The following is a 13668-nucleotide window of genomic DNA, read 5'->3' as shown; positions in this document are numbered from 1 at the left end:
AACTAAGTAAGAGTCATATTATATATCTTATGAATACATAGCTCTAGTCTTGTAACTGGTCTTTGAACTGTGCTAGAAAAAATTTTAGCCAATTATAATAATAGCTCTAATATTTATACCACATGAATATTTGCAAAGCACTTATATGCTCTTTTATTTGATCTTTATAACCATGTTAGGGGCAGGTTCTATTATTATGCCCATTTTATAGATTAAAAAGTTAAGCTGAGAGAAATTAAGTGTTTTGCCCAAGGCCAGAATTTATAAGCCAGGATTTAAATAAGATCTTGCTGACTCCAAGTCCATCACTGACTATACCACTTTGGCTGCACTAGAATAAGTGGATTTAAGGGACATCAGCTAGTAATGCATATTATCACTTGGAATGATTTTGCTATTTTAAAGTTCTTAGAAATGATATAGGAATTATCAGTTACAAAAAAGTCACAGGTAGCCAAGATAAATAAAACATTGGATCTGAAGCTCAGTAGTCCTGTCTAATTACATCTTGAGTCTTGGTGCCCATAGATTATCTTCAATGCAGTTCACTCAGCTGGCATTTATTATCTTTGCCACAAATGATGCAAGGTGCTAAAGATAATAAGGCAAAAAAGAAAATCAAAACAATCCTTTTCCTCAGTGGGCTTAAATTCTATTTTCAATTTACTTCATAACAAATGTTGCTAGTGATTTTTCAGGATTAGATACCTAGGACAAATCAACCAAAAGTATTTATTAGTCACCTATTATGTGTCAGGTATTGTGTTTAGGGTAAATGATAATGATAGTAGCTAACATTTATATACTGCTTATTAAGTGCCAGGCACTATGCTAAGTGCTTTACAATTATTCCCTATCCTCAGGTTACTCACATTATAATGAGGAGGATGACATGAAAATAACTACATAATAAAAGAAATATGCAGAGAATATAGAATGTAGTCTTAGAGAGAAGACATTAGGGAAAGAACTGGGAAACTCTTCCTGCTGACGGTAGAATTAAACAGTAAATCAAAATTTATTAAGCATCTACTGTATGCCAGACACTGTGCTAAGAGCTGAGGATACAAAGGAGGCAAAAGGCAGTCCCTCCCTTCAAGGAGCTCACAATATAATAGTAGGGGGAAGAGGGAGACAACATACAAACAAAAACATACAAGTAAGCTATGAAAGGATAATTAGAAAATAATTAACAGAGGGAAAGGAGTAGGGGTTTGGGAAAGACTTCATATAAAATATAGAATTTTACTTGAGATTTAAAAGAGAATCTAAGGAAGACAATAGACAGAGTTGAAGAGGGAGAACATTCTAGGCATAGGGATAGTCAGAGAAAATGCTTAGAGCCAAGAGATAGATGTCTTGTTCAAAGAGCAGTAAGGAGGATCAAAGAAAGATACATACTATGAAAGGTAAAAGGGAACTAGGTTTTGAAGGGCTCTAAACATTAAAGAGAAGATTCTATATTTGATCCTGGAAGCAATAAGGAGCCACTGGAGTTTACTAAATAGATGAATGACAAGAATTAGACCTGAGCTTTAGGAAAATCACTTTGGTCACTGGAGAACATTAAGACTAATAAGTAAAGACTAACCAACAGACTATTGTATCAATCTAGGTGCTAAGTGATGAATGTAGCAGAGTGATAGTTTTCAGAGGAGGGGAAATATTTGAGAGATATTGTAAAGGTAAAATAGCTAGGCCAATAGGAAGGTGTCAAAGATGACTCCTAGATTTTACACTGGAGTGATTGAGAGGATGGTGTTGCCCTTCTGTTTTGGACCTGCTTAATTTCAATATGTCTCCTGGACATGCAGTTAGAGATTTCTGAAAGGCAGTTGAAGATGGGAGAGGGGTTGGAGCTGGAGAGATTTGATAATCCTCAGCAAAAAGATGGTAATTAAATCCTAGGGAGATGATGAGATTACCAGAAGGAAAGAGTGATTAACAGTGCCAAAGGCTACAGAGAGGTCGAGGAGAATGTGGATTGAGAAAAGATCATTGGATTTGACAACTTTGATCATTGGTTACTTTGGAGAGGACAGTTTTTTGTGGAATGATAAGATCTGAAGTCTGTAAAGAAAGTGAGAGGAGAGAAGGTGGAGGCACAGATTAAATAGATTGTCATTTTAAAATTTGCTTCAAACCCAGAAGAGATAAGAACAATAATAATGGAATTGAAAGAATCAAGTGAGGATTCCCCTCCCCCCCCTCCCCCGATAGGGGAAACTAGGTCTTGCTTATAGGCAAAAGGGAATGAGCAAGGAAAATTTGAATAAATGAAGGAGTGAGGATTCCAGAAGAGCTAATCTTTTGGAGGAGATAGGATGTTATGCCATTATGTGAACAGTTAGAGAGGTTAGCATTGGTAAAGAGTAAGGCTACTTCATCATGTGAGAAGGGGCAAAGGAGGGAATAGTGGCATAAGGCATCTGAATGTGATAGGAAATAAGAGGGAGAACTGGGAGCTCATGGTGAATGGCCTCATTTTTTTTTTCCTGCAAATTATGAGGCAAAGTTTTAAATTTAGAGGTTGCAGGTATAGGGAGCCATGGGTGGTTTTTTAGTTAAGGAATTAAGGAGGGTTGAAAAGGATTGGAAGAGTCATTATGTAGAGAGTAGAATGAGTTGATGAGGCAAGGTACTGAAGGATTACTTACCAGCAGTGAGGTTTGCTGAACAAGCAACAGAACAGAATAGTTATGTGATTTTGAGCTGAGCTATAAAGAATCTAGAGAAGAAGCTAAAAGGCAGCAATGAGGAAGGACAGGCCTTTTTTTTACCCAAAGTGCTATCCAAATCTTCAGGAAATAGGAAAGCTTTACTATGTTTTATTTTTAGTTTTTATATCTTCAGTGCCAGACACATAATAGGCACTTAAAAATATTTGTTGATTAATTGCAAAAGAAATAATTCTAAGATTCTCAGGCTTTAGATTAATTTACCGTATATGTTTGAAAGGGGCTAGTTTTATTAATTATTAATAAATAATAAATGATATTAGGAAAGATATCTCCTAATAGCCTTCTCATTAAAGTTCTAGAGCTGCTTCTATTCCTTCTCCATCTTTATCCTTACCCTCTTTGTTAGAATTGATACTAAATATTATTTCCAAGGCAGAAGAGCAGTAAAGACTAAGCAATTGGGGTTAAGTGATTTGTCTAGAGTCACACAGCTAGTAAGTGAATTCATATTTGAACCCAGGATCTCCCATCTCCAGCTCTGGCTCTCTATCCACTGAGTGAACTAGCTGCCTCTTTCTAAACCTTCTTTAAAAAAAAAAAAGTTAAAACTCACTTTTTATAGTATCAAGTAAAAAATTGGTTGAAAAAATGGGATATAAGAATGCTTTAAGAAGCTTATACTCTCTGTGGTAGAGATCCTTGTTTTCTGATGTGTTTGGCTTCAGACTACATTATAACAGAATAAGGATTTCACTGGCTTTCCTTAAAATGCAAAGAGGTTTGAGATGAAACTTCAGTAACCCTCTGGAGAAGGACTTTACAGCCTCTCTCAACTATTCTTCACATTACAAAGTTATTTCTATATAGCTAACCATGTACCTTCACAGATATGTTTTATCTTTATGCCTGGAGTGTCCAAAATTAAGTTAGTTGAAATCCTGAGAAAAAAACAGGCGACCATGGGATCAAAGATTTAGAGCTGGAAAGAACTTTAAATATCATCTAGTTCAAAGATTCTTAACCTTATTTGTGTTGTGGATTTGGCAGTCTGGTGACCTATTAGTCACCTTCTCACAATAATGTTTCTAAATGAATAAAAATAAGACTACAAAGGAAGACTGGTCACTCGAGATTTAGCACAAGAGATCTAGATAACATGAGATCTAATAATCAGTCATTTCAGAGTACTGTTTAGGTATAATAAATGCAACAACTGTAATGTGATATGAAAATATTTGTGATTGATGACAAAGTAATAATTCCTGCTAATACTTTACTGTGGTTTGTGGCCTACATTCATAATGAAAGAAATGCTAATTATCAGAGGTTAATGAAAATAAAGATATAATTTTTTTCTATTAAATTCATAATCCCATGGACCCAGTCTTTCCGCAGATCAGGACTCGATGGAACCCAAATTAAGAACCGCTGATTTAGTTCAACCTCCTTATTGTACATAGAAAACTGAGGCCCAAGGAAACTAAATGTCTAGATTAATAACACTCAAGCAGACCTTAGTAGCTAACCTGGGATTCAGACTTAGGTACTCTATTCCAAATCCAGGGTTCTTCCCACCTGTACCTTGATGCTTTCTATGCAAAAGTAATCACTCATCTAAGTGTGCATGTTTACTCCAAAACCTAGTATTTGCTATGTAGTTAGAAAATGACCTCTCATGCAGAAAACTCATACTATTCTTAAGACCACAGGCATTCCCAAATCCAGTGCCTGTTTACAATAGGAAAAGTTTCACTGAACAAGACTTTGTACATTTTGTGGTTCAGCCTAAGGAGTATTTCCCAGTAGCGATTTAAGTACTTTTCTATTCCTCTCCATCCTCTCATAGTCAAGCTTTCCAAACTCTAGGTCTGCATTAACTATCTCCATTCCCTGACTATCCACTCTTTCCTTAACTTTCTGCAATGATTTTGCACTCACTAATGATGACTTTATTGTTATGTCTTGATAAGTCTTTTCTCAGGTTTCCTCTCTTTGAGCTTTTACAGCATCTGACATTAATGACAATAATAATTTCTTTGCTGGAAATTCTGCCTTCTCTTGGATTTTGTGATGTTAGCATTCTTATTCTCCTGTCTCATTAACTCTGCTCCCTGGGTGCTCCTCTATAGACTTTTCCTTTCCTGAGAACTAAATATGAATTTTTCTCAAAGCTTTCTTCACAGCTCTCTGCTATTCTCTCTTCTTACCTCAAAGGTTTAACCCGCTCCCTTGAAAATGTATATCCATATCCCTTTCTCAAATCTACATCTTTAGCCTTACAGTCTTCTCAGGGGCACATATTTGCAACTCTGTGCTGATCATTGTCAGTTCAACTCTTATGTGTTATCACCAAGGCCCTTAGTGTGACAGGGAAATTCTTTTGTATCCCCTTAATCAATTTACTCTCCCACTTACTACAGAAACTTTTCCAAAATTTTCATCCCTTTTCAAACTTCCCATAACCTCACTGTCTCGGTTTAGCATCCTGACTTATAATCTCTGAAAACATTGAGGCAGTCACTAAAAGTTCTCTTTTCCACTCTTTCTCAGCTCGCTCACATCATTAAGATTACCCTTCTACAACTATTTTCTTCACCCCTTTCACATGAAGGAGTCCTCTTTTTGAAGGCACATCCCCCCTACAAGCACTAGTGATCTCATTCAATCCTGCATTCTCCAGCAGATATACCCCCTTTGCTATCCCTACTTTCACACTATTCTTAAATCACTGCCCACTGACTTTTTCCCCAAGTGTCTTCCAACATGCTCATGTCTCCCCTCCTCAAAAAACTCTCACTTGTCTGTTCTATTTAGAATCCTACATCTCTCCTGCTTTTTGTGGCTGAACTTCTTAACACTACCTGCAACACTTCTTTTCCTCTCCCTTTCATCTTAACTTTTTGCAGTAATTTCTGGTTTCTGACCTCATCAATCACCCAAAATTGCTCTTTCCTAAGTCAAGGGCTTGCCAAGTCCTCTTTAGGGCTGCTTATCTACCTTTGGTGTCCACCTGGCACTTAACTCTCACCGGGGGCTCCAAGAACCTGTAGGATGCACCTAGGTAACTGTCTTGGCAGATGGGCAAAACCAGTTTGAGGGTAACCAATAAAGCTACCTGTGAGTTAAGGGAATGTCTATCGCAAGTATGTGAAGATTTCCCCCCAGCAGAATGAGCAGAGGAGAACAACTAGTTCCAATGGCCATGAAAGCAGTGGAAGCAGGCACTTAGAGCTTGGTCAGAAAGACATTAAAGATGCCAAGGTCATCTACTGCATTCTGGGCCATTGCCAGTAGTCTTGACTTTTGTCACTCTGTGATATTATTGGCCCCTTTAAAAGAAAAGACAAACAAAAATGATCTCTTAGTTGCCAGGCTTAATCCTTTTCCTTCTTGATCTTTGCACTCTTCCCCTAGGAACTCTCTCTTGCTTTTGGTTATACATCTCTCTCCTTCTTCCTGTCTGATTGTTCTTTCTCACTATCCTTTGCCTGATGTTCATCTAGGTCAGTGATGGTGAACTTTTTAGAGACAGTGACCAAACTGCACCCTCAAGGTACCTGTGAGCTGCCCACTTACTCCAGACAGGGAAGGGAGGAAGCACTCCCATTAAGCTGCTGGGCAGAAGGGCAGGTGATGTGAGAAATGTCCTCAGGCATGGTGGAGAGGGGGAGGGGAGCAGCCCCCTCTCTCTGGCACCTTGTGCCATAGGTTTGCCAACATGGATCTAGATTGTCTGCTAACTATAGAAAATATTTTGACAGAGTGATAAAAATTATAAATCCACAAAAATTCAGTAAGCACTTAGGTTTTAAGTAACATAAACTACTAGGAATACATAGACAAAAATGAAAATAGTCTCTTCCCTCAAGGAGCTTAATTATAATAGTATAAACATATATTTTTTCTGTACTTCTTAGCTTTTCATGTGCCCAGGTTCACTTCTAACCCAGGCCCTGCTGTTTAAATAATAGAGATCACATTTCTGTGTTCCTTTAGTTTATAAGGCCTTTCCCTTACAACAAAAGGCATATATCATTACCCTATTTTACTGTTGAGAAAACTGAAAGGTGAAATAAGTAAAGTTTAAGCCCTGGTCTTTTTATTTTAAATCTAGTCATCTTTCCACTTATTCATAACACCTTCTATCTCCTGACTGGTGACCTTGGGCAAGTCAAGTCACCTCTTTGAGCCCTACTTTCTTCGTCTATAATACTAAAGGGTTGGAATAGGTGATTCCTAACTCCTTCCAGGTGACTGGTTTACAATTTGACCCATTATGGGATTCATTATGACTACCTAAAATACTCAGGAGTAATTAGAAGGTCTTTAGAAAGAGAAGACCTGAACTCCCAAAGACAATTTCCAACAACTTCCCAATGTTTCTCAGTTGGCTAGTTTTACTTAAATTGAAGGAATTTGGACTTCAAGTCATGCTCCACCATATTGACACATATTTTGGTCTTCTTTGAGTGTGAAGGACAACAACCAACCAACCAACTCTGTCCTGCAAATTAATATAATTAAGACTACTGAGTCAAAGGTGAAAAGTGGTTTACCTCAAAAAAAAAACTTCTTAATAAATAATTGGGCACAGCTAATGACTTTGGAGAATAAAAATTTCTTCAGGAAAAACTCATTAGCATATATACTGTAGGCAAAAATAGAAAGTAACCAAAAAGTGAGTGATCTTTGTTTTCAGATAATAATCATCAGCTATGTGTCCACAGTCAGTGGTCATCTCTCTTGGGGTCAGTTTTTTCATTTGTAAAGTGAGGGGTCTGGATTAATGGTTTTAGTTCCCTTTGAGTTCTAAGTCTTGTTAATATGATGTGATACGACAGAAAGAACACTTGTCCAGGAGTCAGGAAACATGGATCCTGGTCTTGGGATTTTTCTAACTCATTCATTAATATCCTCATTTTAAAAAAAAAGAAATTGGAATAGGTGATACCTAGGTCTCTTCCAGCACAGTGTCCTAGAAAAAGTATTGGCTATGGAGTCACGATTCTGATTCCAGACTGCCACTTATTAGTTAGTTGTGTGACTCTGGACAAGTCATTCCATCTCTCTGAAATCTGGTTTCCTCACTTCCAAAATAGGGTGAAATAAGTTGCATACATGGATTACTTCACATGCATGCATGCATACATGGATTACTTCACAGGGTAATTCTAAGAAAGGCATTTAGTAAACCTTAAAGTAGTATAAATTATCAGCTCTTATTATGATAAGCACCAGGAATTTACAAAATGAACTAGCCCATAGTGCAGATAGTTGTGGAAAAGGACTGCCCAAACTTGTTGACTCAGTAAAATCATGAAGCAGAGAGGAAAGTACAAAGCGAATGTAGAAGATAGATTCTTAATCCTAGATCCAAAAGTCTGGCGGATAGTTGCTGAAGATGTTAGAATTTTATGACTTAATAAATAGCATTTACTTTTGGTTTCTTTCTTTTTGCTGACTATATACTCTTAATTCCTTGAAGATTATTAAACTTTAGGGGCAGCTAGGTAGGGCAGTGGATGAAGTGATAGGGCAGGAGTCAGGAAAACCCGAGTTTAATTCTGGCTCTATGTGACTGTGGACAAGTCACTTAATTTGTTTGCCTCAGTTTCCTCAACTTTAAAATGGGGATAATAATAGTACATGCTTCCCAGGGCTGTTGTGAGGATTAAATGAGATAATATTTGTAAAATATTCAGTACAGTGCCTGGAATGTAGTAGAAACTAATATAAATGCTTATTCCCTTCCCCCTTATTAGACAATTATTGGAGTTGGAAGGGATCTTAAAGGTAATTTGGTGCAACCAGTACCTGAACAAGAGTGCCTTCTAAAACACACCTGCCAAGAAGTCATTCATCCTATGCTTGAAGACACACAGAGCTGGGGAATCATTAATATTCTCATCACATAATGTACTCTTATTGAGGATGAACCAACTCATCTTTTACTATTTACCATTTTGCAATTTCAAATCTTTGAAGGAAATTGCCATTATTTGAACAAAAGTTACTTTCAGTACTGAAATCATATAAGATCGAAGACCCATTTTCTAAAAGTTTATGGCTTTCACTTTCTGAAGCTCTCTTGTGTCTTGGTAATGTTTAATTACCAGTGGATAAAAGATATTACCTTTATTAGGAACAACAAATAGTAGTCTGGTTTCTTAGAATAATTTCTATGGAGTTGGTTGTGAGAATTTTTGTACATGAGGTTAGATTTTGGGTGGAGAAGACAATACCTTCCCTATTACATTCCTCTCTACAGAAAAAAATAATTCATAGATACCTTAGAGTGGGAGGTTCATTAATCTGTAGTCAACTTGTTTAAATAAACAATTATTTCAATATAATTGGTTTCCTTTGTAATCCTATGTATTTTGTTTTATGCACTTAAGAACATTATCCTGAGTGGTTTCACTAGAACCAGCTAGGTGGTACAGTGGGTAGAGTACTGGATTTGGATGCAGAAAGACTGTGAGGTTAATTTCTCTCTCAGACACTTTACTAGTTTTGTGCCCCTTGGGCAGGTCATGTATCCTCTGAATCACAGCATCTACCTCCCAGAGTTGTTTTGAGGATCAAATGACATAACATACATACTAGAATGCCAAAGTATAAAAGACACAAAATAATGTTAAGGACCCCTACCCTAGGTTATTTTAACAAAATCCAAGAATGACTAACAATTTGGACTGGAATCTTAATTTTAGGTGTTTGTACATTATGCCTGTAGTGGGGAAAGAAACTTATCTGATCACCTAGACTCAAAATCTGCCTTAAGTACTTAACTTGCTTAGTGACCTTGGGTAAATTAACCAAGCCCTCATGGCTTATTTCTTCATCAGTAAAAATTCCAGTAACAGTATTTGTCCTACCTATCTCACAAAGCAGTTCAAAGTGCTTTGCAAATTTGAAAGTGCTATATAAATCCCAGCTATTAGTAATAGTATTAATACAACACAGTACTGTATAAAGAGCATAGACTTCAGAAGTCCTGGTTTCAAATTCAACTTCTGGGGACAGGTAGGTAGTAAAGAGGGTAGAGGGCCAAGCCTAGAGTTGTGGGGACCTGAGCTAAAATCTGGCCTGAGACTCTTCCTTCTAGGCAAGTCACTTAACTCTGTTTGCTTAGCCCCTGTCTTACAGTTGTTACTAAGACAGAAAGTAAGTATTTAAAAAAAATAATTCAATTTCTGATGCTTACTACTAGGAGACCTACTTCTGAAGTGTGACCTTGGGCAAGTCTCTTATTCTACTTAGGGCTCAGCTTCCTTATCTGTTGGACTAGATAGCTTCTGAAATAATTTTTGGCTCTAAAGAATGGATTAGCCATCTTTTCCAGTTCAGTTTTATAGTCAAGAATTTGCTAGAAAGGAATATTCTAGGGTAGCAAGTAATTGTGTGATCCTGAATAAGCCACTTAAGAGGAGAGAGATTTTATTTATTGGCAATGTAAATTATTCTATCTCTTGGGGTCCACTTTTTATTTCAGTTTAATTCAACAAATAATTAAGTGTAGTGCTAGTCCCAGAAGATACAAAGACCAAAAAAAAAAAAAAAGGAATCCTGTTCCTGGTCCTTAAGGGGCTTACTTTCTTTGGGGGAGATAAAACACATATGTCGATAAGTAAATACAAAGTGTCTACAGTATTACACAAAGTAACTCAGATTGATCTCTATCATTTTGTGACCTAGTTAGTAGCCTAAAGTTTCCCTGTGAATAAAAAGAAGTGGCTAAATGATTTCTGTGATCCTCTCCTTCCAGATCTATTCCCTGGGCATAAAATAGGAGTAATAACAACAATCTTGCAACAATCTCAATCTCTATGAAATTAAGTTTTCTCATACATACCCCCCTCCATTGAATGAAATCAGTTGCTTACTTCATAAGGTAATTCTAAGAAAAAGCATTTGGTAAATCTTAAAGTAGTACAAATTATCAGCTATTATTACAATAAGCTCCATGAATTTACAAAATGAACTAGCCCAGAGAATTGTGAGATGGGAATATGAAGTCCTCTTAAGTGGCTTATTCAGGGTTTCACAGTGAATTTACTTGCCACCCTAGAATATTCCTTCCTAGCAGACAAATTCTTGACCTAATTGGAAAAGTTGACTTCTCCACTCTAGAGCCAAAAATGATCTGGAGGCTATCTAGTCCAAAGGAAGCTGAGTCCAAGGTAGAGTAAGAGGCTTGCCCAAGGTCACACTTCAGAAGTAGGTCTCCTAGTAGTAAGCATCAGAAATTGAATTATTTTTTTAAAGTCTTACTTTCTATCTTAATACAACTCTAGGCAAGGGCTAACTTTAAGATAATATTTTTCTGAAAGATGAAGAGAAGCAATGATTTAAGGCAAACTACTTTTTAACTCTTGAGGGGAAAAAAACTCATGATGACAAATTTAAGGGCTGTTCAAAATCTCTTTCTTTTGAATATACTTGAAATAAGTGATCATTCTGCTGGGGCTTAGAAATATGTTAAAACATTAAATTTTACTGTAATAGTAGTTGCTTATGACATTCCACCCGTATGCATTAAAAAGGCACAACACAGATTATTCCATGTTAGCAGCTTTGTCTTGAATCATTTCAGAAGAGTTTTTAAAAGGGCACATATGGAAGTGCTTAGCAGCAACTGATATAAGCTACAACTCAGCAAATATGTCATGTATTCCCATTCTTTTTAAAGGTGTATGTAACCCTTGAGAACAGCTTCCGACAAGTTGTTCCAATCCATAGTTGTCAAAAACTAGTCTGTACTTAGGTGAAGTCCACTTGTACAAAAAGTCCAAACTGTACAGTAAAAAATTACAAACATTTCCAAAAATGCTGCATAAGGGCCACTGAACTGTTTGACGGGAACTCATTCTCTTACTACACCATGATGCTGTTGCCTGATCCAAGAATTTAATCATGTTCTTCGTGTTCTCCTTGGAAGGATTTCCATTGAGGAAACTCCTTGTTTGAAAACCGCAGAACTAAAATTCTGGGGTTAGTGGCTGTCATTAAGACAGAAGAACTTGCTTTTCCACTTGGTTGCACTGTTTATTTACATACAGTATGTCTCTATGTTGGAAAGTCTTAAGCGAAAGGAACCTCAGGACTCTTCTACATTGGCCATGCAAGATGTAGCCCTGACTAAAATATCAAAAAACAGTACCTTCTACGCCTACGTGGTTTACGTCTAAAGATTTTACCATAAACTGCGGCCACAGAAGAATAACTATTATTATGGGGGAGGACCCCAACATTTTTTGTAATACCTTTCCCATTCTCAGTGTAGAAACAGACTCAGCTGTAAATTACTGGCTTTAAATTTTAAACTTCGCAAACAGAAATTTCAGGTGGAGGACTTAATGGTTCCAATTAGTTGCTTCCCAGGCTAGTTTCTCACTAAAACATACATTCAACGTTGCTAGCCACCTATGTCATTTTTTATTTCTTCTCTGTTGAACATAGGAAAATAGCCCATTTCCTTAAAAGTCATCCTTCGCAAAACAGTTGTGACACTTGCCGGCTACGGCAATAGTTTAATGCGGGTTACAAGCTGGGGAGAAACAGTTTAAGTTGGGAGAGGAACCCTGCAGTCACAGAGAGCTACAACTTTGACGATCAAAATACAATGCTTAGAGTCTGCAGGGAAAACTCTGTCCCGACCAAGAAAAAAAACAAAACGCCAGGCGTCATAAAGTAATTGGCCTTGAGGCAGTAACCTTACTTTCTTGGGACAGCATGGATCTGCGCCCTAGCTGTGTGCAGTGCGGAGTCACTGTTAGGTGCCTCTGACATTCAGATTTTGATGACGTTCAGGGAACTTCATGCAGGACTCTGAATGCGGAGCCAAAAGCTCGCTGTCACCAACTCCCACCGAGGCTTAAGCCCCTTCCTTGGGAGCACCTCAGGCAAAGTTTCTATTTTAAAACAAAACTATTTTTAAAAGAACCCACAAAAAAATTAGGCAAGAGCTATTATAAGATAAGCTAACATGCTCTCTGTCCTCAAACGGGGAAAGAGCTTTCTCTCCAAATTGTCAAGGGGGAAAAATGTTTTCATCATAACCTCTCCAAAATGTTGGTGTTTTCCTCCGTGCGCCCTACTCACCCGCCACCCCCTGCAATAAAATAAATACACAATCAAACTTTGAAACGCGTAAAATAATAAAGCAAACTCACCAAGTTAGGAGAGAAGAGAATAAACCCCAAAAGGTTCTCAATAAGGCGGAGGCTTGTCCTCCCCCTCTTTATAAGCAGTTCAACATGAAAAAAAAGGGGTTAACCCTTTGGGGCCCAGAAGAAAGAGCCTGTTTGTTAAAGTTGACCCCGTCCGGTTTGAAAAGAGAACCTGGCGAGTCCCTACCCTCCCTCTCCCCCCTCCCCCCCCCAGTCCAGTCGCCTGCCAATTTCCTTATCTCCCACACCTACGACTGGAGCATTCCCACCCCCGACCACACCCTACCCCTCCCTCCCCAACGTAGACCCCTTCTCCCCCTTTTCGTCGGTATGTCCCTCCTCCTGACTCTCTGGTCTATGCCTATCTCTTCTCTGATACCGGCTTCAGCCGGTCTCTGCCGGCCTCGGGGCGCGCCTCCGCCGACCATGTGCTGCAAGAGGCAGTGCGCGGGGTGTGTGTGGGGGAGGTAGAACTGGCGCGCGCGCGCGCTCGGCCCACTTGGAGCCGGAGCGCGCCGAAAGAGGGGCGCACCCGCCCCTTCCCAAGCCATCCTGCACACGATTTGCATCCCCCCTCCCTTTGCAGCTCTCGAGTTCCACGTCCCGGCTTGGGGTCGTGTAAGGTAACTGCGTCGCTGTCCTCAGCCAGCTGTGCCGCGGAGACAGCAGCAACAGCCCCTGTCCCTGTTTAGCGGGGAGGAATGGGGTGGGGTGCTTCGTTCGGTCTCTCCCTCTGGCTATATTGCGTATGTCGGTTGCGCACCCCCAGCATCTTCCCACCTACTCCCACCCCGTTTCGTAGGTGCAGCGACACA

At 38.6% G+C, this 13668-nt stretch overlaps 1 protein-coding gene across 1 annotated transcript in view; it reads left to right on the top strand.

The window, feature by feature from the left end:
• ARSG (arylsulfatase G) overlaps positions 1-13668 on the top strand; it is a 200204-nt gene that overhangs the window by 38489 nt on the left and 148047 nt on the right. The gene's annotated exons all lie outside the window — the stretch shown is intronic.

The sequence above is a fragment of the Gracilinanus agilis genome, chromosome 4 (genome assembly GCF_016433145.1).
Source record: "Gracilinanus agilis isolate LMUSP501 chromosome 4, AgileGrace, whole genome shotgun sequence".
NCBI lineage: Eukaryota > Metazoa > Chordata > Mammalia > Didelphimorphia > Didelphidae > Gracilinanus > Gracilinanus agilis.
This window is presented reverse-complemented; position numbering and strand designations above follow the sequence as displayed.